Raw genomic sequence first — 23910 nt, forward strand, 5'->3', positions numbered from 1 at the left:
ACCACATGTGGATGCAGCCTCTCTGATCAGGACATTGTGGAAAACTCTCAACCTTGCTCCTGAGGGCCACTCTGGCATGCTGCTCTAGCCGAACAGAACTCAGCGAGCCAGAAAGAATAAAAGCTTGACTACAAACTAACCAAACCCCAGGAATATTTATCATTTTCATTATTCTTTCTATATGAGCATCATTTCTCTCAAGCATTGAGAGATTTAGCCCAGCTAAATGTTTTCCAGGTACCATTCAATCGTGGAAACATTCCTCTTGTACTAAAATAGTCTCTTTCCGGTCAGTACAAACTACTTCCCAGTCTCCTGAGTACAGTATAAACACATCTACTGCACCAGTCAACAATTCAGTCTGTTTTCCAAATGACTTGCTTTTCACGCCTTTTATCCATTCTTGCAATAATAAAAACATTCTGCTTATTTTCTCAAATAGAAAGCTGCTTTCTCAAACATGTAACAACAAACTCCACTTTTTCCACAAGAGGCCTTTGGAATGCCCTGATATTTGTGTCTAAATATCAAGTCCAGAGGGATTTTTTCTAGTGCCTAGGGACCATTGCAAAGTTAACTCTTTTACTTCAAAGCCAAAGCAGGGAAGCTGGTTGTCAGATGAGCAAAAACCACACCCCCACACCAAACCCTTAGGCCGAGGGCTTTTTTCTTTTTGTTGTTCCACTTCCTGCTACAAGGTGGGGCCAGCAGCTCCCGGGGCGTGGCAGAGGGACCTCCCACGGTGATGTGGACAATCGGACCACAGGAGCTCAGTGACAACCGTAACAGTGGCTCACACCACATGCCTACTTGGGCCAGCACTGTACTTACTGTGCGGGCTCCTCTCCTAGCCTAACAGCAATGATTCTGAAACAGTCTGGGGCTGTGCCCTGGGCTCCATCCCCAGCAAGGCAAAAGAAAAAAGAAACAAGTTTTTTGCAGTTTCAACATATGAGCACTCATCTTCAAGGGGAAGAAAGAGGACAGATATACAAGTTATATGCTGCATTTTGTCCAAATGGTTAAATCTGAAGTTTTCTGTCTTTCAAGTCATGAGTGGTGCAGAGGACGGAACTGTCGGATTCGCAGAGTGCCCGTTCTGTTTAAAATACGTCCTGGATGTGAAGGTGGAAAGGCTGAAGTTCCTCTCACTGTGAGGCCAGGAACCAGCTCCTTACCTCAGCCGTGCACTCACTCACACACACCAAACCGCTCACTTCCAGCCCACCCTCCTACCATGCGTCCTCAGTCTCAGGGTTCACTTTCTTGTCTGCTTGGTGTCTTTAATGCCCTGGCACAAGACTGCCAATTCTAACTCCATAACATGACAAGAATCCGCTTGTCCTTGTAGTTGAGGTAAACCTCTGATGTTCTTCCCAGGGTTAAATCCTGCGGTGCCAACAAGACCCTTTCTCTAGACCCTCACTTAACAGAACGAGACCCTGACGCCATAACTCTGCAGCCGCACGTCTGAGATATCAGACCCCAGTCAAGCCCTAACTCACCTCCAAGAGGCCAACCGAACGTACGGCTAGAGCCCTGTGTTCGGAATTACACAACCTGGCTGGGGTGTGGCTCAGCAGTAGTACACACGCTTAACATGTGCAAGGCCCTGGGTTCAAGCACCAGCATCCAAAAAGACAAAACAAAACAAAGTCACAAACAGAAACACACGGGTTTACTGAGTTGCCTTTCTTCTGTTCACCGACACACTTGCTCCAATTTTTATTCAAAAGTTTAAAAGCAAGGAAAGAACAGAAAGACCAGAAACACAAGCCTGGAACCCTAGCAGCTCTGACCAGTCGTCTGAGTCCCGCCACCCTTGCTGCTGACCTTCAGTGATGCCCAAGAGTGAGCCAACAACCCGGGGGCACACGGTGAAGCCAGGGCTCCTAACTCCATCCCTCTCAGGAGCCTCCCCTAGCTCAGGAAAGGCAGGGATGGCGGATGGCGGCTGGGCCTTCGAAAACAACCGGGTGAGGGAGGGAAGTGACTCAAAAGAAACAACTGCTCCACACCCACCAGGATGGCTATTCTTCAAAAAGCAAAGAAAACGAAATCCGCCAGCAGATGCTGGCGAGGCTGTGCAGACCCCCAAAGTGGCGCCAGCCGGTGGGATGTAAGACGATCCTGCCCTTGATGAGAGGGAAGACTGGCTCCTCCAGATGTCAAGCCTTAGATGGCCACGTGACCCAGCACTTACCCATACCCCAGAGACCCATAGGCAGCGGCCCAATAGGTGTCTGAAAACCAGCATTGTCAGCAGGGCTGTTCACAAGACCGGAGATGGAGGAAACACGAATGTCCATGGGCGGAGGAAGGACACACAAAACGTGGTGCACACGTCCGATGGGACAGGACCGCGCCTGACACTGTGATGTTCAGTACAGCATGAAGGAACCTTGAGGACACTGTGCCAGGGGAAACACCAGGCACAGAGCATGCCCTGCGCCAAGCACAGCTGCACTTCGGGAGGTCCGAGCTCTGCCGGGGAAGGCGAGGAGGCTCTGGAGATGGAGGGTGGTGCACCCACACGATGATGCAGACACACCTCACAGTGCCAGACTGTACGCTGAAAATGGGGGAAACGATAAAGTGCAGTGCGCATACTTTATCGGTGTTTTTAAGGTGGTCACTGCACCAGGGAGGCCCTGTGATCTCACAGCCTGGAGGGCTTGGGCACCCCTGGGACAGGAAAAGGGGAATTTACCAAAGCCTGCTGACCTGCTTGGCTGTGAGGCTGTGGCAGGATCCTGTGAGACAGGACGCTGGAGGACAGGAAGAGGTGGCACTGCTGGGCCTGACCTGTCAACCTCCGCCCAGCTCCATTCTGCTGCCAGACCCTCCATCCCATACCCCAGGACAAGTGACCTGGCGCTTTCGGTCTGCTCGGAAGAGCGGGCAGTGGGCAGGCTGCCACTCTGCTGGGATGCAGGGGCACCTGTCACACAGCCTCGGAATAGTCCACAGAGCTCAAACCTTCGGCCAGCGTTCTGGGTGTGTGGAGGAGGCGGGAGGCGACACGGCCCGCCTGGACTGTGCCCCAGGACAGGCTGGCCCTTCCCCACGGGGCCCTCCCGCCTGACGGGTCACTGTGCGCTGTTACAGAGGGCAGAGGTGGGGTAGGGGAATGGGTTCAGCAGCCGCTTCTGAGAGGCCTTAATCCCTTCCTTTCAGCACAGCACGGAGGCTGAAGGGAGGCTGAATGGAGCCTGGGGCCCAGCTCTCCAGCGGGGAAGGGGGGAGGGGGGCAGCTACTTGCTCTTCCCAACATCTGCAAAGCCTGCTTTGTGCATGTGCAAAGAACACACCTACATGGACACAGAGCAGGGTCTCGGATAAGGCCACGGAGGACATGGGGACAATGCAGGTTCAGGCTGGGCAGGTCGGGCGGGGTCTGAGACGAGCCTGCAGGTGATGCTGCTAACCCTCTGTGAGCTGGGGAAACCCATGCTCTTCGGGTAGCCTGAGCCGAGACCAGGGGACCAACTCGGGCAGAATGGCACAGGCCAGGAGCCCTCCCAGGGGCAGCACCCTCTTCCCACCTCTGTGTCACAGAGCACAGCCACCTGGGGCTGCCAAGAAGCCAGGCTCCGTCTTGGTCCCTTTAGCACATCACACGCACCACACTGAGGGCAGGCAGTGCACCTAGAGGCCAAAGGAGTCTTTTCTCCCCTTGCAGGGGTTTCCCAGTGGTCCTCAGACAGCATGATCAAAGATGGCTTCTACACCACGGCTCTGGGGTCCAGATTCCTGATTCAACAGCGCAGCTACAAGTCCAGCCAGACCACATCCAACATTGAGGGGGACTTCCTGATTTAGCAGTGCTGGGGCTTGAACCCAAGGTTAGGCTACATCCCCAATCCTTTTTACTTATTTTGAAACAGGATCTCACTAGGTTGCTACGTTGCCCAGGCTAGACTCAAACTTTTGATCCTCCTGCCTCAGCCTCACAGAGTGCTGGAGTTACAGGTGTGAGACACTGTGCTCAGCTCTCTGGAGATATTTACCTTTGGCCACATCCCCAACAATTAATTATTTCATAAGGACCCATGATAAAAGGAGGCAAGCCCATGCTAGATCATATCCTTTCCACTCTTTACAAAACTGAAAAACGGTGAGCTCACAGAATGTCAACATCAAAATAACCCACTCACGGCGTAAAGAACTGCCTGGAAAGACTGACTGATTTTATCAGAAACCCAGAGGAACCAACGGAGAACTTCTAAAATCCCATGGTTCTCCCTCCATACGTGTAGGCGCTTTCTCTCTCCAAACCTGGAAAAAGAAGAAGTAAAACGCCATATTCCTAAGTCTCGTTAATATCCATTCCAAGAACCACAAATAAACCTGTGGCGACGTAAACTAATGGAGGATTTCCCAACAGCTGATCGGTGTGGACGCATGTCAGAAAGCAGGAGCATTCTTTCATCGGCATGCTCATGCTGTCATGAGAAAGTCTAGTCATTAAGGAAGAATGCAGAGAGAGGGAAGCTCTGAAGGGTACGCTGAAGGGACACTTCAGAAAATGTCTGGCCACTTATTTTCTTCTAGTTAGCTTTTAGGAAAGATTTTAGGGCTCCTTGAATACTCACAGCACAGTCTTGCATATTCAAATCCAGATAATTTATATTCCGGTGGTTCTCTAGTTTATTAATATACCTATTTCCCCTCAATATCGGATCTCCCTTTTCACATTATTACAAACATCAGTCCATTTGCTCTGGGTAGATGACCTGCTTTTGAATGTCCTGGTGTGTCATAAAGTCTAGAACCAGAAGACAACCTAGAAACAATCCAGCTCCAAGATCCTCAAACTAGGGTACACACGTGCTTAAGCTGGGAGCCTCCCGGGACCTCAGAAAAGACAAGGTACATCTTCCCCAAGTGCTTTTTGACTCAGACAACAATTAAACTGGGATTTTCCTTTATATTAAAACAAGATGAATCCACACCAGCAGCAGTGGCATGCTCCTGTAGTCCCAGTATGGGGAGGCTGAGGTGACAGGCCTGGGGAACACAACAAGATCTTCCCATCAAAAATTTAAGAGAATTCCACATTCATTCTTCCTCAAAGTCCCAAGCCGTTGAGTTAACACTGAAGTGTTAGAAATCTCAGCCCAAGCTCCCAAATCCCCCTGTCTGGGTTTCTATTGCCCTGAAGATTACAGGGACAAAATTAGGAAGCATCAACCTCATCCATTCTGCAGCCAGACTGAGGCCAGGCACTGTCCTGAGGCCATGAATGGCCACCTGAGAAGTCACTGCCCTTGTTAGTCTTCCTAGAATGCTAGACCATGGCCCTAAGGAGGGTTTTAGGAGCATCCTGCCCCTTTTACACCCTCATCCGCCTTAGGTGCACCATGAATAGTCCCATAATTAAATGGGCTTCCTGGTGAATCATGCTGCAAAGCCTCTCTAAGCAGCTGCACATCGCTTGGCAATACATGTACTACAGTGTACCATGTCGTCACCACAACTTTGGACTCGTCGGTGCAGTCCCCTCTGCACGCACCTAAGAAGGCAGGTAGATGGGGAGCACTGTCAGAAGGAAGACTCTTCCTCAGTAAGTCTGTCCATCAGACCCTGACCCAAGACTGCAGCATAAAGTCTAAGAACCATGTGTTTCTTCATGAGGAGAGAGTCCCCGCTGCCATGTCCACCCTCAGAAAGAAGCATGTTTTTGTCACCCCACGGAAATCACCATGCACAACACATTCAAATGGGCTAAGCAGGTCAGGGTCCATCTGCAAACACCAAGGCCACAGAGCCATTGTTTGAGGAGGCTGGCGATTGTTAAATCACCCTCAAATTTACCAAACCACCTGGCCATACAGTCCACAAGGGTCTTCCTGAGGCTCCACAGCCCGAAATTTACCTCAGCTGTCCTCCAACCCTGTCCTCTCACATGAGCCCTGAGGGGAAAACAGGGACCACCCCTGGTTGAGGAAGTGGCACAAGAGAACCTTCGAGTCACAGAGACCGACGAGGCAGGGAAGCCCAGGCGCCCTCTCCACACTGAGGACCCCAGGTCCAGGTGGGGAAGCTGGGCTGATTCCAGAGCCTCCCAGGAGAGAGCCCTACTGTGTTCGGGACAGGAGGGGGGTGTAATGACCAGAACAAAGCCCCACGAGATGACAATGTAAAACGCTGTTGCTTTGGAAACTGGAAGTTTAGCAACTCCTTTCGATGTAAACAATGCTGTTATTGTCAAAGCCTTTGTACAGTATTTCATGTGACCTGCACAATAAACCGGCAGAAGGTAGTGATGAGTATAATCTCTGATGTATTATCCCAGCGCGGGGGGGGGGGGGGGGGGGGCTCCAGGGGGAAAGAGAACTAAACACCCTCCCAGATCACCCAAACTTTTACAGATTCTCTGTTTCTTTAATCTTTACCATCCGGTGAAGTTAGGGACACAGGTCACAGAGCCAGGACAGAGAGCAGGCAGGCTCTGAATCCAGGTTTCCCGCTCCAAAGCCCGTGTCCTTAACTCACCAGAGTGCGGGAGCAGCAGCCACCCAGCCAGGGTGAGGACACCCTCTCTGGAGAGCTCCGCCAGGGATGGAAACCAAACCCCACAGATCCCTGGGGCTCCAACAGGAAACGTTCTGGTGCTGGGGCCAAGCTGAAACCAGAGCTGCTGCACTGGGGCTTTCTAGCTCGGCTCAGCAGCACCAGCTCCACTCTTGGCCCGGCGTCATCTGGGTCCCCTGTGATAAATGGGATCAGGGGTTGAAGAGCAGGAGGGCCAGGGTGTGAGCAAAGAGGAAGGCTGCCATCTGTCACCTCAGGTCCCTGCTCTGCAAACCTACCCTGCCGAGCTGGGGACGTAGCCTGCAGCCTCGAGTCTGCTCCGCTTTGCTGCTCTGGAGCTGGGAGCTGCGGGATCCTAGAACAGCTTGTTCCCAGGTCACCAGAGGCCCGTAGAGGAGAGGCGACGGCCCCGGTGCGATCTGCAGCGCGGGTTAGGGACAGGGACACGGCTGCACGGTGATTGCAAGCCGACAAGGTCCCGGGGAAGAAGTCGGAGGCCTGGACACTCGCGCTCGGGGTGGAGCAGGGGTCAGGGAAGGGGTGCCCGGCCGCAGCGCTCCAACTTTCGCTTCCTCCTAACACAACTTCAGAGGCACGATGTCGCCGCAGCTTACCTGCGGGTCCGGCCTCGCAGGAGGGTGACAGGTGACCGGGGCGGACGCAGGCCGGGCCGCCCGGACGCGATGTGACCGGCGCGGCTCTGCGGCGCTCCTGAAGGTCACGCTGTCACCGCGGCGGCCGCGACCCGCGCGGGGCGACACCGCGGGCGGAGACCCGGGCCGGCTCCCGTCCTCCCGCGTCCAGCGCCGGCCCAGCCTGGACTCCGCTCCCGCGCGGCGGCGCGGCGGGAACTCGAGGCGCCGGGACGCGGGGGCTCCCGCGGGGTCACAGCGCGGGTCACGGGCGCGGGGTCGCGGGCGCGCGGGGGCCCCGGGGCGGCGGGCGGGGTGCGGGGCGCGCGGCGCGTGCTCTCGCCATGGCTCCCCGGGGTCGGGCGGCGGCGCGCACCTCCCGGCTGCCGTCACCGCGCTGCGCAGGCCCCGCCCACTGCCGGCCCGCCAGGCAAGGCCCCGCCCACCACGCCGGCCCACGCCTGCCCGCCCGGGGCTCGCCCATCCTCCCGGTCGAGTTCCGCCCGACCACGCCCCTCCAGGCTCCGCCCTCATGGACCCCGCCCACTCGGCCCCTTGCGGGGCACCGCCTCCGGGACGCCCTCGGGCTCTGCGCTCGGGTCTGCGACCGCCAGCCGGGAGCTCGGACTAGGGGCCGGTCCTGGGGCCCAAACCGGGGTGGGGACGGGGACGGGCACCTGAGTGAGAGGCCGCCAAAGGGCGAGGTAACAGGGATGGGGCGGAGGAGGGGCCGGGGCCGGGAGGAGCCCGCGCAGCCCGGTGGGCAGGGCAGCTCATCCACCGGCCCTCTGGGGGGCTGCTGAGGCTGCCTCTCCCGCCTGCCTCGGCCCACAGGTCGCGGGCACCAGACTGCGGCCAAAGCCGGAGGTGCAGGAAACCAGGCCCCAGGATGGACCTGCGGCCCCAAGTACAAGTGGACGCCAGCTACAGGGGTCTGCCGGCCTCGGTATTGGCCGGGTGGACCTGGCTCCCGGCTCGAGTTTGCTTGCTGGTGACACTGGGGAAGTAGGGACCACACGGGGGGCAGGCGGTTCCCCTGGACCAGGTGATCGCCCTGTCCTTCCCACGGCGCCCGCCTCTCCGGGACAGCGAACCCCCTGAACCGGACAGCGACACCTCAGACACCCACAGAGAGGAACACCTACCAGGCAGCACGAGGGCGGCCTTCCAGAATCTCAGTGTCTGAAAGGCAAAAGAGGCTGGGCCCAGCCCCAGATTAGAGGGCCAACGGCCTGGACACTGACCTGAACGGCAGCGGGTCGGGTAATAAGGAACCCTACACTTGAAAAAATCAGAATCCACATAGTGGACGAAAGTATTGGATAAGTGTTCCATTTAATGGTGTCCATAATGTGTACCCAAACCGTGTGTGAGAGTATTTCTGTTCTTAGGAAACACGCACTGCAGGGGTAAACCTGCAAGTGCCCGCAAGTGATTTGGGGGGGAGGGGGATACATATTGATGGGAAAGACTGACAAACCAAAAAGGTTACCGGTGAGCTGGGTACAGGGTGTATTAGAACATTTCTGTAACTTTGAATTTATTTCTAAATAAAATGATTTTGAAATAACATCAGGTGAGGGCTGAGGTGAGACAGGAGGAAAGTAGGAATGATTGTAAAAGGTACTTTTGTGGTTTGGGGGCTGAGTATCTTAATCATGGTGAGGTGATAAAATTGCACAGAACTTACATGAGTGTGAGAAAATCAGAAAACCTGCCTAAGAGAGGTGAATCGTACTCGCATCAGTACCCTACTTGTAACATCATACTAAGTTTCAAAAACTGCAACTGGGGAGATGACACGAGGCAGGCATCATTTCTTAAGATTGAATGTGAATCTCCATTGTGTCAAAGCACACGCCTGTAATCCCAGCACTCAGGAGGCTGAGGCAGGAGGATCGCTACAAGTTCGAGGCCAGCCTGGGCTACATAGTGAGTTCAAGACCAGCCTGAGTTATGTAGCAAGATCCTGTCTCAAAAAATCCAAAAAAAAAAAAAAGACAGAAAAATCTATTACCAAAAGAATTATCAGATATATGCCAGGCTCATTTGTTAATATGTGTGGCCAGCTAGGAAAAGCAGCAGCAGACAGGCGGAGCCATCGCCGAGGTCTTAGAGCAGATGCAGTACTGTAACCAGCACCAAAGGCGTTAATGGGAAGAGACGAGCCAAAGTGCAGCTGAGAGATCTGACTCCTTCTGGCTCTGTCATCTGAGTACAGAGCCCATGGGCCCCGCCTTCCCACTTTCCAGAAACCATGAGCAGAAAAGTAGTCCACGGTCACAGAAGCATCCTGTTTTTGGTATCCTGGAAACTACAGCTCCAGTGGATGCTGGATGCTCTTTGCCCCTTCTCAGTTGTCCATCACTTTCTGTATCTGTGAGATTCAGTCAGGGTTGGCATGGAATCTTGAAGTCACTTGATTCATGGAGTCCCTGACTATGGCCACGGTCAGCCACAACGTTCTGATACCTGGTTTCCAGCACTGGCAGCAGATGAAGGACACATGGATCCCACCAGGCAGAGGGGCCTCTTCCCTCTCCCACCCACAGAATGGAGGAAGCACATGGCAGGCAGAGCCCCTTGCAGGGAGCAGCCAGCCATGGGCTGCTCAGAGCCCCAGAGCCACCTGAGCAGCTGCCGACCTGCTGCTGCCAAAGTCAAGACACAGGGACTGGCAGGAACCAGGTGGGCTCACAAAGGAAAATCCTCAGACGGATGGGTCCAACTCCACTCCACATCCAGTGGAGGGCTCTACTCACTGGCTTCCCCTGGGCCACAGACAGCACTGCATTCTTTCCTGTCATCAAATCAGGTCAAAACCAACATATGGTTTATTAATATTTGACAAGCCCTGAGTGTGTGACTGGAGAAAATATAACAATATCTTATCCATCCCATTGAAGAAGTCAGAATACAACACAATCCAAGGAAGCAAGGTAGAAATCACAGGAGTTGAAATGCCATCCGTGTTAGCTTGGCTTCCCCCGAAAGCAGCAGCAGAGAACTACTGACAGGCAGAGAGTTTCTTTTGGGAAGTGGCTCCATGTAATAAGGGTGAAAAAAAGGGACTGTGAACAGAAAGAAAGGGGGGGTGGGGAGGAGAGGAGAGAGATATCCTGGGTGTACAACCCCTTCGAGCAGCTGGGGCTTAGTTCCTCTGAGGACCTGGGTGGAAGGCTCCCTGGGTCCTATCTCCTGTCCTCAGGCCCCTGTCTCCCATTGGTCAAGAGGATGCTGAGCAAATTAAATCAACTCATACGTGACTCAGAGCATGCAAACAGATCCCTGACTCACCAGCAAAAAAGCATCCTGCAGGCCAGGATTTTCTGTTGCTGCATTTCCACACCAAAAACAGTGCCTGGTTCATAGAAGATGCCCAGTCAACAGACCTAAACTAAACTACTAGTCTAGGTCAACAATAGAAGGAATTATAAAAGGTAGGTGCCCTGGCTTGGGTGCCACTAGCCTGTAGTTCCAGCACTTGGGAGGCTAAGGCAAGAGGATCACTTGAATCCAGGAGTTGGAGAGCAGCCTAGGCAACATAGTGAGGCCCTGTCTTTAAAAGGAAAAAGTAAGGGTGTGCATAAGTTATTCTTCAACAGTACTTTGTATGTGCACGCGTGCTGTGGCAGACGTGGGGCGAGACCAGGCACATAGAACAGAGAACAAAACAGGCGCATTCCTGCCTGGCTCATCCAGTCCCAGAGAGGAGTCCAGCGCCAATACACACATGCTCAGTGAGCTCGCAGGGAGCACTGTAAGGACAAGGACACGGGCAACAGAAGGGGGACCCAGGGAGGAACAGGGGCCAGTGGGAGGGGGGGACCTGGCCACGCCCCGCGCCCTGGCTTTGGGGAATGCAGGTTTCGGTTACAGGAGTACCGTGGTTGAATCCGTATCTCTAAACTCTCCTCCTGAAGCAGTGTGCAGGACCACCTGGAGTGGATGCTCACGGACAGCAGAGGCCGAGAGGTGGGGAGAAAGACCAACCCACTTCTAGCACTCCACCACCACTGCAGTCACTCGAATTTGGCCACACAGAGGCCCCGGACAGCTGCTGGAATGGAGGGGCCAGTGACGGAAGGCTCACTACAGTTGTAGCTCTCAGACCTCCTACACTGGCTCTGTGGGAACAAAAAGGGAAAATGTTCTCATTCGCTTACTGGATGTGTCAGGAAAAGAAGGGTGATTACAGGTACAATCTCAGGACAGAGCGCACCCCTCGTGATCATGGGGTGCTCACCTCCACCCGCTCCTGCGCACATGCACTCTGAGAAGAACCTGCCACCCCTCCCGAAAGCAAGCAGAGGTTGCATTACGGCCCCAGGTGCAGCACTGTGGAACAGGCCAACCGGGTTTAATCTGACATTCATGAGGCACAGGCTGTGCACCAAGCCTGGGTGACCTCCGCTCCATGGGGTGGCTGCTGGGAAAGCGAATTGTGTTACACGAAGTCCTGTGCTGTTGACAAACTCCACATTCAGTGCAGGCTCCTGGTCCTCTGACTGATTAGACACTTCACTTCCGTCTCCGTCAGTCAGCCTCCGACTCAGAGAAAGGAAAAGAACGGAGGCGGGAGGAGACTTGGGGTGAAGAAGGGAAGCCTGGTGTTTATGATAAGGACCAATGCTCATGGGCTCCTTAGAAATTCGGAAAATATTTCCAACATTCCTTAGAATTAAAACACAATATCAATACCAATAGCTTTTTTCTTTTTTTGCCGTGCTAGGAATGGAACTCAGAGCCACAACCATGCTAGGTGAGCACCCCCACCGCACCGCACCCACCCATATTTTCTTTTTGGCATCTGGTCTTGTGCCCCCTGCCCCCAGCCCATCCACCTTCTGGAAAGGCTCCAGATGCACTCACTCCTGCTGCAGAGCCTGCAGGGACTCCCAGCAGCCCACAGTACAGCCGGCCCTTCGCCTCTGCCACCTGCTCGCCATCCTCTGCCAGCTCTTCCCTAACACCCTGAGCCCCTGGGCCGAGACTCCACCCCCTGCATCCGGGCAGGAAGCACCACTCCCAGGGGAAGCTTCTGGGGAAGGGCACTGTGGAGCTGCCTTCCCCTCCTACCGGGCCTCGAAGGAGCCCTAGCAATTGTGCTGTCTGAAGGCACTACTAATGGCTCCTCGGCCCCTAGGTTTTCAAAGGAAGTTAGAAATCTGCCTTGGACCTGAAACGTCCCTGTGTTAAATATTGACAAAATCAGCAGCAGAGAGCCCAGAAAAAAGCAGATGCCAGCGAGCTCCAGCGCCAGGCCCTGTGCACCTGGGGGTCACTCCCTGCACAGTACAGTCTGGCCTGTGTCTCGCTTCTCTGCTGACCCACCCTGTCCTGCAGGCCTCCACATGCAGCTCTTCCTCTGTGCAGCCCCACACCCCGCCCAGTGGAAGTCACACCCACCCAGGCCCTTCCTGTCACCTCCTGGTGATGCTCAGCTTTGTGGGGTTGAGTAGTCTGTTGACTCCCCTGCCCGCCGCGCCTGTCGGCCCCAAGCCTCCGTCATCCACGTCCTCAGTGGACACGAGTGGGCATTACCTTCACCTCCCCTGACCACGTGTGCCCATGGCCAGGCCTCAGGGCAGGCCCTCCTCGGTCTCTTTCAACTCTCCCACTCCTTAACCATCACCCCCTGGCATTCTGTCTCCACAACCTCTTCTCTTAGGACCTGCGATCCATCCAGTCTGCCACTGTCCTCCTAATACCCTCTCTCTGTTTTCTTTTTTTTTTTTTCCAATACCAGGGATTGAACCCAGGATCTTTACACTGAGCTTCATTCCCAGTCCTTTTTTAAAATTTAAAATGTATAACTTTATTATTCACTAAACACATACATATACAAAAATTAAAATTATTCAAAGAAAAGCAATGCAAGGGAAAAAAATTATAATAATATTCAAATATAATAGAACTCAATCAAAGCAATACTGAAAAGTACTTAAACATTTTTCCATAAATTTAAAAAAACATCTCAAACATTAACAAGACATCAGAAGATGGGATTTTTTTTTTTTAGAAAGATTTTCAGAACTAATATTGAACAAATAGTGGTCTGGAGAAAAAATTCTAATTAACTAGCAAACTCTACATAGGCCAAATGTTTTTAAATTTAAATTTCAATATAGCCATGTGAGACATGATGGAAATATAATCTGAGAAATATGTTATTAGGCAATTTCATCCATGTGTATCGCAAAGTACCACACAGAGCGCCAACCTCTAAGTCCAAACTGAGAAGGTGTACGTCAATCATCTGTGATGGCCCCTTGAAATTATCCAAATACGCAGTTAAACACGAGACACATGAGGCTACCACTGGCATAGCAGCACACTGTTTTACAGTAAACTCTTTTATATAAGTAGGATTATGCCCTAAAGGATGAAAAGCCCAGCATGTTATGGTGAGTACCTAAAACCGTAACAGTCATTTACCACACTATCGAGTGCTGTGTACGGTACATAGTTGTAGGTGTGTCTTCTGAAAACACACCCTTCTCTCCTTTGATCTCAGTGACTCTTCCTTCCCAAGTCCTTTTAACTTTATTTTTAAATTTTGAGACAGGGTTTTGCTAAGTCACTAAATTGCCAAAACCGGGCTTGAGCTTATGGTCCTCCTGCCTCAGCTTCCCAGCGTGCAGGCACTACGGGCCTGTGTTGCCACACCCAGCATCCTTAGGTTCCACAGTCAATCATTATCATCACTTTCTTGCACTCTCCCTCAGTCAACAAACTCTCTTCCTCGTAGTTGGCAAGACAGGCTGGATAGATTCAGCTCTCTGCCTGCTCTGCCCCAAACAGGCGCTGAACGAGGCCAGAGACAACACCGGCTGTGCTGCTGGGTCTCAGCTTGAGGGGCCTTCAACCCTGCTGCATGGCTGACACCTCTCCACTTCTCCATGCTCCTAGCTCCAGGGGCACCACATACACTTTTCTTTTGCCCAAAAGTTCTAAGTCCTCCACATCTTCGCTCTCAGCCGATGACCCTTTTTCTTATCTCACTGAGGAAATGGAAGCAGCAAAAGAGCCCCCACATTCTCCCTCCACTATTGCTGCTCCGAAGCCTGCAGCCGGACCAAAACCTCTGCTGACGCTCAGGCCCTGGGGCAGCTGTCCCTGCTCCCACTCAAAGCCACCTCGACCCTTGTGAACCAGACCCCATTCCCTGTAACCTGCTGCATCCGTCTAACTGGCCCAATGCGTCCTAATACCTGAACCGTGGACGTGACCTTATTTGGAAAGAGGGACTTTGCAGATGTCATTAAGTTAATGATCTCTAGATGAGATCATCCTAGATTATCCGGGATAAGACTGTAGCCTAACACGAGAAAGGCAGAAGGAAACTGAAGACAGAGGAGACACACAGACAAAAAGGTAATGTGAACACAGGATAAAGAGATGTGGCCACACTCAAGGGAGCCCAGCAGTCACCAGAAGCCAAAGAGGCAAGGAATGGATTCTCTGCTTCCATTGTCAACACAGCAGCCACCGATCCTCTGAAATCCGAGTACTGCAGAGCTGTACGTCGGTGGTAGAAGGTGTGTGTGAAGCCCTGCGTCCCCACAGCACCCACCCCCCAAGGGTGATGACTATCATGTCCCTCCACTATTCCAAACTCCAGGGGTCCACCGTTTCCCCCCAAATATAAGCGAGAGCCCAGCACGAGTGCATCCCTGCCAACACTTCAGTTTCAGATTTCTGGCTTCTAAATTGTGAGAGAATAAATGCTGGTGTTTTAGCCACCAAGTGTGGGGCAACTTGTTATGGCGTCCTTAGGAAACACACACCTACCCGGGTACCGCATGAAAATAACCCTTCCAGGGCCGGGGATTTAGCTCAGTGGTTCCGGCGCCTGCCCCGCAAGCACAAGGACCCGAGTTCGATCCCCGGTACCAAAAGAAAGAAAATAACCCATTTCCCCTCGCCCTCAGGTCTTTCCTCCCTAGGGGGGCATTCTCACTAACATACAAGTATACCGTTATCTTTTTCCCTTGAAAAGAAGAAACCACGCTCATAGCTTTATCTCTGTCTCCGGCTACCACGCCATCACTTTGTTCTCTGTAGCAGCAAAACTCCCTGAAAGGGTTGTCTGCCGTCATGGTCTCCAGTTCTTCCCCTGCACTTTGCCCTTCCACCCAGCCCCCTAGGCCTTTGTCTGGACTACTTCGCCCCACGGCCCGCCTCCCATGCGGCCATGCTGAGGGGTCCTTCCCTGTCACCCTTTCACTTGGCCTCTTGAAGCGTTGGACTCAGCCTCTGTCACTTTGCCTGCACACGCCTTCTTTGTGTGGCTTCTGGGAAAGCACACTCTGCTCACCCCTGCGATCTCATCTAATCTTGAGGCTTACACACCATCCGTATTTAGATAACATCCAAATTTATACCTTCAGCCCAGACTTTGCCCCTGAACGGAGATCCACATAAACAAACTCCCTACTGGACACTGCCCTTTGGCTATCATTATGGTTTGTATCTAGATGTCCTGCTAGAGCCTCACTGATCATAGGTGGGGCCCTTGGAAGCCGGGTGGATGGTGGGGCATCATAGCTGACTTGCTGTTAGGAGGTGAGGAGGTCTGGTTGGGAGGGACAGGTCACTCTGGGCATGGCCTGGAGCGTTGTATCTCCCCTCCCTGCTCCTTCCTTGACTCTGAGTCCTTCCCAGATGCCATGAGCAGCTTTCCTCCACCATGCTTGTGCCATGCATCCTGCCTAGGAGGCAGCCAACTATAGATTGAAACCTCTACAAACTGTGAGCCAAATAAACCTCTCCTCCTTTAAATTGTGGGTACTGAGTCTTGTTTCAGCAACGAGAAAAATGACTAAGACAGACTGACACCAGGAGTGGGATGTCTCTATGACTGTACTTGACTATGTGGTTTAGAAGTCTTTGGCACTGTTTTGCAGGAAGAGTTTGAAAGAGTTTGGAGTTGCCAGCTGGATGAGCCCTAGAACACTATAAGCTGAGCTTAATGGGAGATTCTGATCAGAGGGCAGAAGACCAGACTGTTGATTAAAAGGCACACAGCAAATATTAGGCTCAGGTGGGAAGAAAGACTCCATTGGAAGTTGGACTCCCAGCCATGTGTGTTAAGCTCTGGCAGAAAAATTATCTACATTTTGCTCATGTCCTTAAACTTTTCAGGAAATTGAGATTAAGGGCCATGGACTAATTAATCTGGCAGAGGAAATTTCAAGGCAGTCCAACATTCAGTCTGTACTATGGGTACTTGGGGGGCTTTTAGCCAGCTCTACTTTGAGAATCAAGAGCAAATGGCATAGCTGAGTGATTTTTAAAATTTTCGGTTTTGCCAGAAAGTTGTGGCAAAGAGAGAGCAAAGGAGAGCTTGGGTGCTGAAAAAATTAGCATTGAAAAGAAGCCAAGTATTTTACAACATGAAAACAGGAAAAATGGCTCAAGAGCATGAAAGGACAGAGCAAGACCCTACCCTTTGGCCTGCAAAAGTGAAACACTGCTTTGAAAAGAGAGCCCCAGGGCACCTGAGCTAAAGAATGGCTGGCCACTAGGGAGTTGTTTTCCCAGGATTCACTTCACAATGCTCAGCCATCAAGAAACTCAAAGGTCTCTACTGCCATGATTCCAGACAGCCTGGCCACTGCTCAGGATGGCAGCAGACCCTGGGATCATCCACATGGTGCTTTTCTAGGCACATGCAGAATGCAAGACTGGTGGGGTCAGGAAGGCTTCCACCCAGATTTCAGAAGGCTTAAGAGACCAGGCAGTATGGCCCTGAGAGGGCCGCATGTGAAGCTGCTCGTGTGAAGCCAAAGGTGCAATGGAGAGACCTCAGGATACTGGAAAAGCCAGGATTGTGGAGCATCTGAGGAAAGTCAGAAAGAGCGAGCAAACCCACTCCAGGAGAGGAGCCATGAGGGTTATGAGCACTGGCGGGGCCTCAGGGGCAGGGCTGCCCACACCTTTGGGATTCACATTCCGCCACAGCCTGTCCCGGGCTCTGGACATGGAGCTACAGAGTTAATATTTTCACTGCTGCTTTTCTGATTTGCTTTGGTTCTGTTCCTTTCTCTTTCCCTATTCGTCTCTTTAGTAATGAGAATGTTTACCCTGTGCCTTTCTAAGTCACCAGTGTTTAACTTCTTTTTTTATCTTTACAGGTGCTCAGGTAGCTCAGAGTTTGCCTTGAGTCTCAAAGGAGATTTTGGACTTGGATTTTTCAATAATGCTGGAACTTGCTGGGTGTGGTGGTGCACTTCTATAATCCCAGCACTCGGGAGGCTGAGGCGGGAGGATCACCTTGAATTTGAGGCCAGCCTGGCTACATAATAAGTTCAAGCCCAGTGTAAACTACATAGTGAGACCCTGTCTCAAAAAATAAATAAACAAAAACAATGCTGGAAGTGTTAGAACTTTGGTGACTCTTAGACACGGACTAAATGCATTTTGCATAAAGAGATGCCCATGAGCCTTTTGCGGGGCGGGGTGGAACATTACAGTTTAGATCTGGATATCCCCCAAAGCCTCTCATGATGACAGGTAAGACCTTTGGAAGATGCTTAAATTATGGGGCGTATAGCTGACTTGCTTTCAGGAGGTGGAGCCTGGTTCCGAGGGGTGGGGCACTCTGGGGGAACCAGGTGGATATTCCTCTCCCTGAGTGTCCCCTGCCCCCGTGACATGAGCAGACACGAGCAGCTTCTCCTCTGCCAAGCCCCTCTGCCATGTGGTCCTGGCTTGAGCCAGCTGGCTATGGACTGTAACCCTGAGCCAAAATAAACCACTCCTCCTTAAAGCTGCAGGTGCCGGGTATTCTGTCCCAGTGATGAGAAGGTAATTCAGCTAAATTTCTCTTGGATATCTCAACCTCACTGTGCCCAGAACTGAGCTGCTGGGCTTCTCTCAAGCTCTACTCTTCCACAGTCTCTTAGCTTTCAGACACTCAGTCCAAAAGCCTTGTAACCTTTTTCCAGCCCACATCCAGTCGATCAGAGAATTCCCGTTGGCTCTACCTTCAGAATGTAATCCAGAATCTACTTCTCACCGTCCTCCTTGCTGCCATTCTGCACTGACCCCACTACGTTCTTGCTCACTCCACGCTCCCTCCCATACGGTCCTCAAAGACCTGGGCTGGTTTCGGGCCTGCTATCTTGGTGGCATGGTGCTGTCACCCTGGAACAATCACCCCCATGAGGAATGGGGGACGAGCATGGAGGAGCACTGTGAAAAGTTTAGTGAGCCAGGAGTGGGAGGGCTGCCACCACTTCTGCTCCAGTTCCACTAGCCAGGGTCTCAGTCACATGACCACACTAACTCCAAGGGCGGCTGGGAAATGTAGTCTAGATGAGCAACTAGAAGAAGGAGAGAAGAGACTTGTGCATTCAGTCAGTATTTTCTGCCACAGTGTGTCTGAGAAGAGGGCACACACTATATATATATACAATTGATTTTGAAAATGTCTCATAAAGAAAAATTGCTCTGTGGGTTTAAATGATAAGATTACGGATGCTTCCCTTTATGCTTGGCTAGGAAGCATAAGGTTGTATGATTGGCCCAGCTGGTCCGTATGACTCGTGGACCAGGAGCTGGCCTGTTTCCAGGGGACAATGGCACCACATGGTCAGGTAGGAACAAGCACCAGCACCCTGTGTTGTGACATCTGAAATAATTATTTTCTGATCAGAACTGGAGCGTCAGTGACGGGAACATGCTGAGGCTCTGCCTTCTCTGCTAAGATGTACAGCTCTTCTGCACCCTGCACACCTTGGCTGACCATGGCTCTGGCTCCTGGAGTGGCTGGGATGTGCTGGGAGCGGAAGACCTTGTTCCAGAATCCGCTGTCCCCTTGCCCCTCCAGGCAATGTATGTTCTCCCCCAGCCCCCAGATCGCCTCCATGTGACCCAGCCCAGTTATTTGTGCTTGATGAAGCACCTTCCTTTGTCTCCTTCCTGTCCTGCCTGCTCTCCTGCCCCCACCCATGCTCTGTGGCCTCAATCCCAGATGAACCATTGCGGATCCCGGGGTCCACTGTCGTGAGTGGGGCCTCCCTGGAGACCTAGCCTGTGCTCACAAGAACTCACGGCCACGGTGCAGCTTCCCCCAGCCCATTTGGACACCTCCAAGCCAAACTCCTGGATGCTGTGGTACGTCACTGTGGGACAGGAACTGTGAATGAGCAGGGCTGGCCGTCCTGAGCTGCAGGGACGGAGGACAGCACTCGAGTAACCGTCGTGCTCTGCCCAGCCCGCATGTGGGATGTTTCCCCAGCGTCAGCACATCTGTCACACTCTGCATAATCAAGCAGCTGACCGGGTATAAACAGACCCCTGCTTCTCTTCCTGGGCCCTAGGAATCAATAGGAGGGGAAGAATGTGTGGGGGGGAGAATGCGGCGAGGGTGACGGTGACGCTGCCTTGTGTGAGGGCAAGTGCAGGGGACTGGGTTACTTAGTCCCTCAAACCCTCCCCACCTGCACCAGTTAACAGCACGAAGGCCCCCAGCACAGGCCTGAAAGGAAAGACTTGCAGGAGGGAGCAAGGGCTTACAGCTTTCACGCCACTGAAAGACAGCCCGTTCCAGGGAGCAAGACGTTTTGGACGGCAGGAGCAAAAGCCCAGGACAAGGGCATGACGGCGGCAATGCCGAAGCAGGCGGCCTCACCCCGGCTGGCAGCCGGCAGGCCTGTCCAGGGCACAGCCCCAGCCCACCCAGCCTGCCAGGGCCCAGCAGAGGAGGCACACAGCCGGGGTCCGGGAGAAGCCACCATTCCCTTCTCCTCACCTTCCTTCTAAGAAGTTTGCTGGATGCTTACAAAACAAAATTTTAACATTTAGTCTAACAATGGAATTGGCTTTCACTAGCAATTCATGCATCCGGGAGCACCTTGTCTGAAGAATAGACAGGCACCCTGTGAGTCTGCAGAATAGTTCCTACGAGGTAGCTGGATCAGGAACAGGGAAACCGAATCACACAAAAGTGGATGGATTAACACTGGTTTCTCTCCACATGGCGCGAAAGCAGAGGGGACCTCCTCACCACGTGGTTCAGGGTGTGACTGGCTGCAAATCTCCTGTGTTTGGGGTAAACTGGTCTATTTGGAGATTTTTCTCTTTCCTTGGTGTTAGTGGCTTTGCATCACTGTTACAAAATACTTAACATCATCAACTTAAAAAGAGGAAAGGGGCTGGGGATTTAGCTCAATGGTTCCACCGCCTGCCTTGCAAGCAGAAGGTCCCGAGTTTGATCCCTGATACCAAAAAAAAAAAAAAAAAGGAAAGGTCCATTTTTGGCTTAGGTTTGGAGGCTTCAGTCCATGGGTAGTTGGCCCTGTGGCGATGCAGCACACAGCTCACAAACGACAGAACCAAACACACCCTCGGCAGGGGGTGTGCATGGGGGGATGCAGGCGTGGGCCAGCCATCTACCTGTCCATCACGGGAGCAGTGTGGAAGCAGAAGCCCTTTCTCCTCAGGGCTGGATGGGTGAGAGGAAGAGCCTGGCTCTCTGCGAAGGCACAACCCCAGTGAGCGAAGCCTCCAACCCAGGCTGGGCTCCCAGGCCTTCACACCGACCGCAGCCCTAGTACAGCCTGGGGCTGAGCCCGGATGGCGGCTCCCTGCGCCCCTGCTGTGCTGGGCCCATGTAGGCGCTCAGTCCACAACCAAGGCTTCCTACACGGTGCAGTTCACAGAACACATTTGCCGTTCTTTCCCTCCCTTCTCCACTGGCTCGGCGGTTTTACAATCTGTTTCTACTTCTTTAATAGCCATCCTTAGAATCTAGCAATCATATTTCTTTATCAAAACAGGACATGAATGTTGTTCATTAAGAATTTTCTCTAGGAAAAGAAACAAAAATAACCCAAATGAAGAGATTGAAGGATCACACACAGCATAGTGATAAAATACAGGAGGAGCTTGGAGGTCCGGCAGTCCCAGAGGCATAGCAGAACAACAACAAAACAAATGAAACGGAAGAACCAAACTAACAATCATACGGTCCCTGTCAGAAACAGGGGTCAACTAAGACATTTCCCACGGCCAAAGCTGGAAAATCTGAGCAACATAGAAAGTAAAGTGGTACTGGGTTATGAAGTGAAAAGTAAATACCCACAGATCCATATCGATATAAATAAATGAGTGAATAAAGAAATACTTGGGGGGCCGGGGATTTAGCTCAGTGTGCCACTGCCTGCCTCGCAAGAGCAAGGTCCTGGGTTTGATCCCCAGTACCAAAAGAAACCTCCAAAAAGAAATACTTGGGGCTGGGCATAATGGTCCACACCTGTGATCCCAGGACTTGGTAGGCTGAAACAGGAAGATTGCCGTGAGTTCAAGGCCAAACTGGGCTACATAGTTAGTCTGTCTCAAAAAGAGAAAGAAAGAAGAGAGAAATACATAGAGAAGAAAAGCAAACTCTTCCATGGAGGGAACTGCACATGTATGTAGCTGTCAGGAGGTGCATCCTAAGGGCCGCTCTGAAGGGGCGTGTGGAAGGTGGGAGGGGTCGTGATGGCACTGCAGTGGCAGGAGGTGCTAGCTCATGTCCACCCGTGTCCCTGCTCACTGTGGGGCGGGGGCCACCTGCATCCTGTGATTTTCTCCCCAGACACACAGTCCTCGTCTGATCATGAGAAAAAGATCAGACCAATCCCAATGGAGAGACATTCCAGAAATACTTGCTTAGGCCAGGTGTGGTGGCACACACCTGTGATCCCAGCACTCAGGAGGCTGAGGCAGGAGGATCACTATGAATTTGATGCAAGCGTGGCATCAAAGTGCCAGTGAGTTCCAGTGCGTAGTGAGTTTGAGGCCAGCCTGAACTGCATAGTGAGACCCTATCTCAAAACTCAAACAACAAGAACAACAACAGCAAAACCAAAAAAACAAAGAAAAACTTCTATTCAAAAATGTCTGATCAAAACTCTAGGTCATCAAAAAGTGGGAAAGTTTGAAAAACTGCTACAGCCAAGAGGAGCCTTAAGGTGACATTACTAAATACGATGTGCCATCGTGGGTGGGACCTTGGACAAGAAAGGACATTCAGTAAAGCTAAGCAGCTCTGAAGAAAGCTGGGGTTTCCCCCACAGGAATGCATCGGCATTCGTTCATGAAGTACGGCAACTGGGCCGGATCAATCTAGGGTGTCAGTTAGGAGAAACTGGGTGTAGTGCATACAGGAATAATCTGTCTTAACTTTGCAATTTTTCTATGAATCTAATATTATTCCAATATAAAAAGTTCATTTTAAATAAAAATCGGGAGAAGAGAAAGTAAAAATGAACAAGATTTGACACATGTATGTACTAATTCCCCACTATGAATGTAACATTACCTATACCGAACATACCCTAATAATAACAAATTTAAAAAACAAAAGCAGAACGCCCTCCCTACAGCAGGCAGGCACCACCCCTCTGTCGGGGTCTGACCAGAACTGGAAGCCAAGGAAGGGCAAATCTCCATTTCCTGCCCTCGAGATGTGATCAGCCCCCCGACCCACTCCGTCCTCAGGCTGCAGACTGAATTACACCACCAGTTCGTCCAGTTCTCTGGGCTGCAGATCGCTGGATGTCTGTCTGGATAACTTCCTAAGCCAACTCCTCAATAAATATCCTCTTAAATTAAAAAATGGCGGGCTGGGGATTTAGCTCAGTGGTTCCGGCGCCTGCCTTGCAAGAGCAAGGTCCCAAGTTCGATCCCCAGTAAGGGAATAGAAGTAGGCTGGGGGTGTGCTCAGGGTAGAGCACACGCTTAGCAAGCCCGAACCTGTGGGTTCATTCCCTAGCACCAAAAAGCAAACAACAACAAAAAAGATAAACACACACCAGGGCCAGGGATGTAGCTCAGTGATGTTGCGCTTGCCTCCCAAGCACAAGGTTCTGAGTTCAATCCCTGGCACCGAAAAAAGAAAAAAAACCCAAACACACCAGTTTTTCTTACTTATGTATTTCATTTTTTTCCTGTAATACTGGGGGTCAAATCCAGGGCCTTGGGCATCCTAGGCAAGTGCTCTACCACTGAGCTACACCCCTAGCCCAACCAGTATACTTGAAATGACTTTTTTTTTTGGTACTGGGGATCAAACTCGGGTCCTTCTGCTTGCGAGGCAGGTGGTGGAACTTGAAATGACTTTTAATAGAATTAAAATATTTCATGAACTTATTATTAAAGAATTATTTAAATATAAAAAGAATTATAATTCGAAATGAAAAGATTATTTTCACAAAGTCTGGAAAGTTACAGGAGAAGAAAATGAGAAGGAAGGAGAGTCTAAAGATTTAATTTTGTTTAAGATATAATTTTTATGTAGAAATAATTTAGTTATTAGGGGGTGATTGCTATGGAAATAGAAATAGCTGCGGGACATCCAAATTGACAAAGGAGAAACTGATAAAGCATAGTCAAGTCAAACCATGAAATGTGACAAGACTTAAAGCCCATGGCAAAGCATGGCCAAATTCAATATTAAATGGGCGAATCCCCCGTAGAAAAAGAGGACTTGCAGAGTGAGTGAAAGAAAAAGAAACCCTAGATTTAGGGTGTTTGCAGAAGATGTGTCTAAAAATATGATTTTTTTTTTTTGGTACCGGAGATCGAACTCTGGTCCTTGCGCTTGCACAGCAGGCGGCGAAATCACTGAGCTATGATTTTAAAAAATATGATTTTTTTTAAATTTAATTTTTAATTTAAAAAATTAAAAAATATGATTTTTTAAAAATAGGAAGTAAAGAGAAGAGCAAAAATGAAATAAAAGAATGCA

General features: G+C 51.4%; 1 protein-coding gene across 1 annotated transcript in view; it reads right to left on the reverse strand.

Moving 5' to 3' along the window:
- Positions 1-7475, reverse strand: part of Trak1 (trafficking kinesin protein 1) — a 139762-nt gene extending 132287 nt beyond the window's left edge. The window contains exon 1 of the mRNA XM_021257940.2: positions 7152-7475. The gene's annotated coding sequence lies outside the window, so the exon portion shown is untranslated. The remainder of the gene's footprint in view (positions 1-7151) is intronic.
- Positions 7476-23910: the final 16435 nt, after the last annotated feature.

This window comes from Heterocephalus glaber, unplaced genomic scaffold (genome assembly GCF_053883595.1).
Source record: "Heterocephalus glaber isolate CG9 unplaced genomic scaffold, H.glaber_assembly_v1.0 deba00001175, whole genome shotgun sequence".
Lineage (NCBI taxonomy): Eukaryota > Metazoa > Chordata > Mammalia > Rodentia > Bathyergidae > Heterocephalus > Heterocephalus glaber.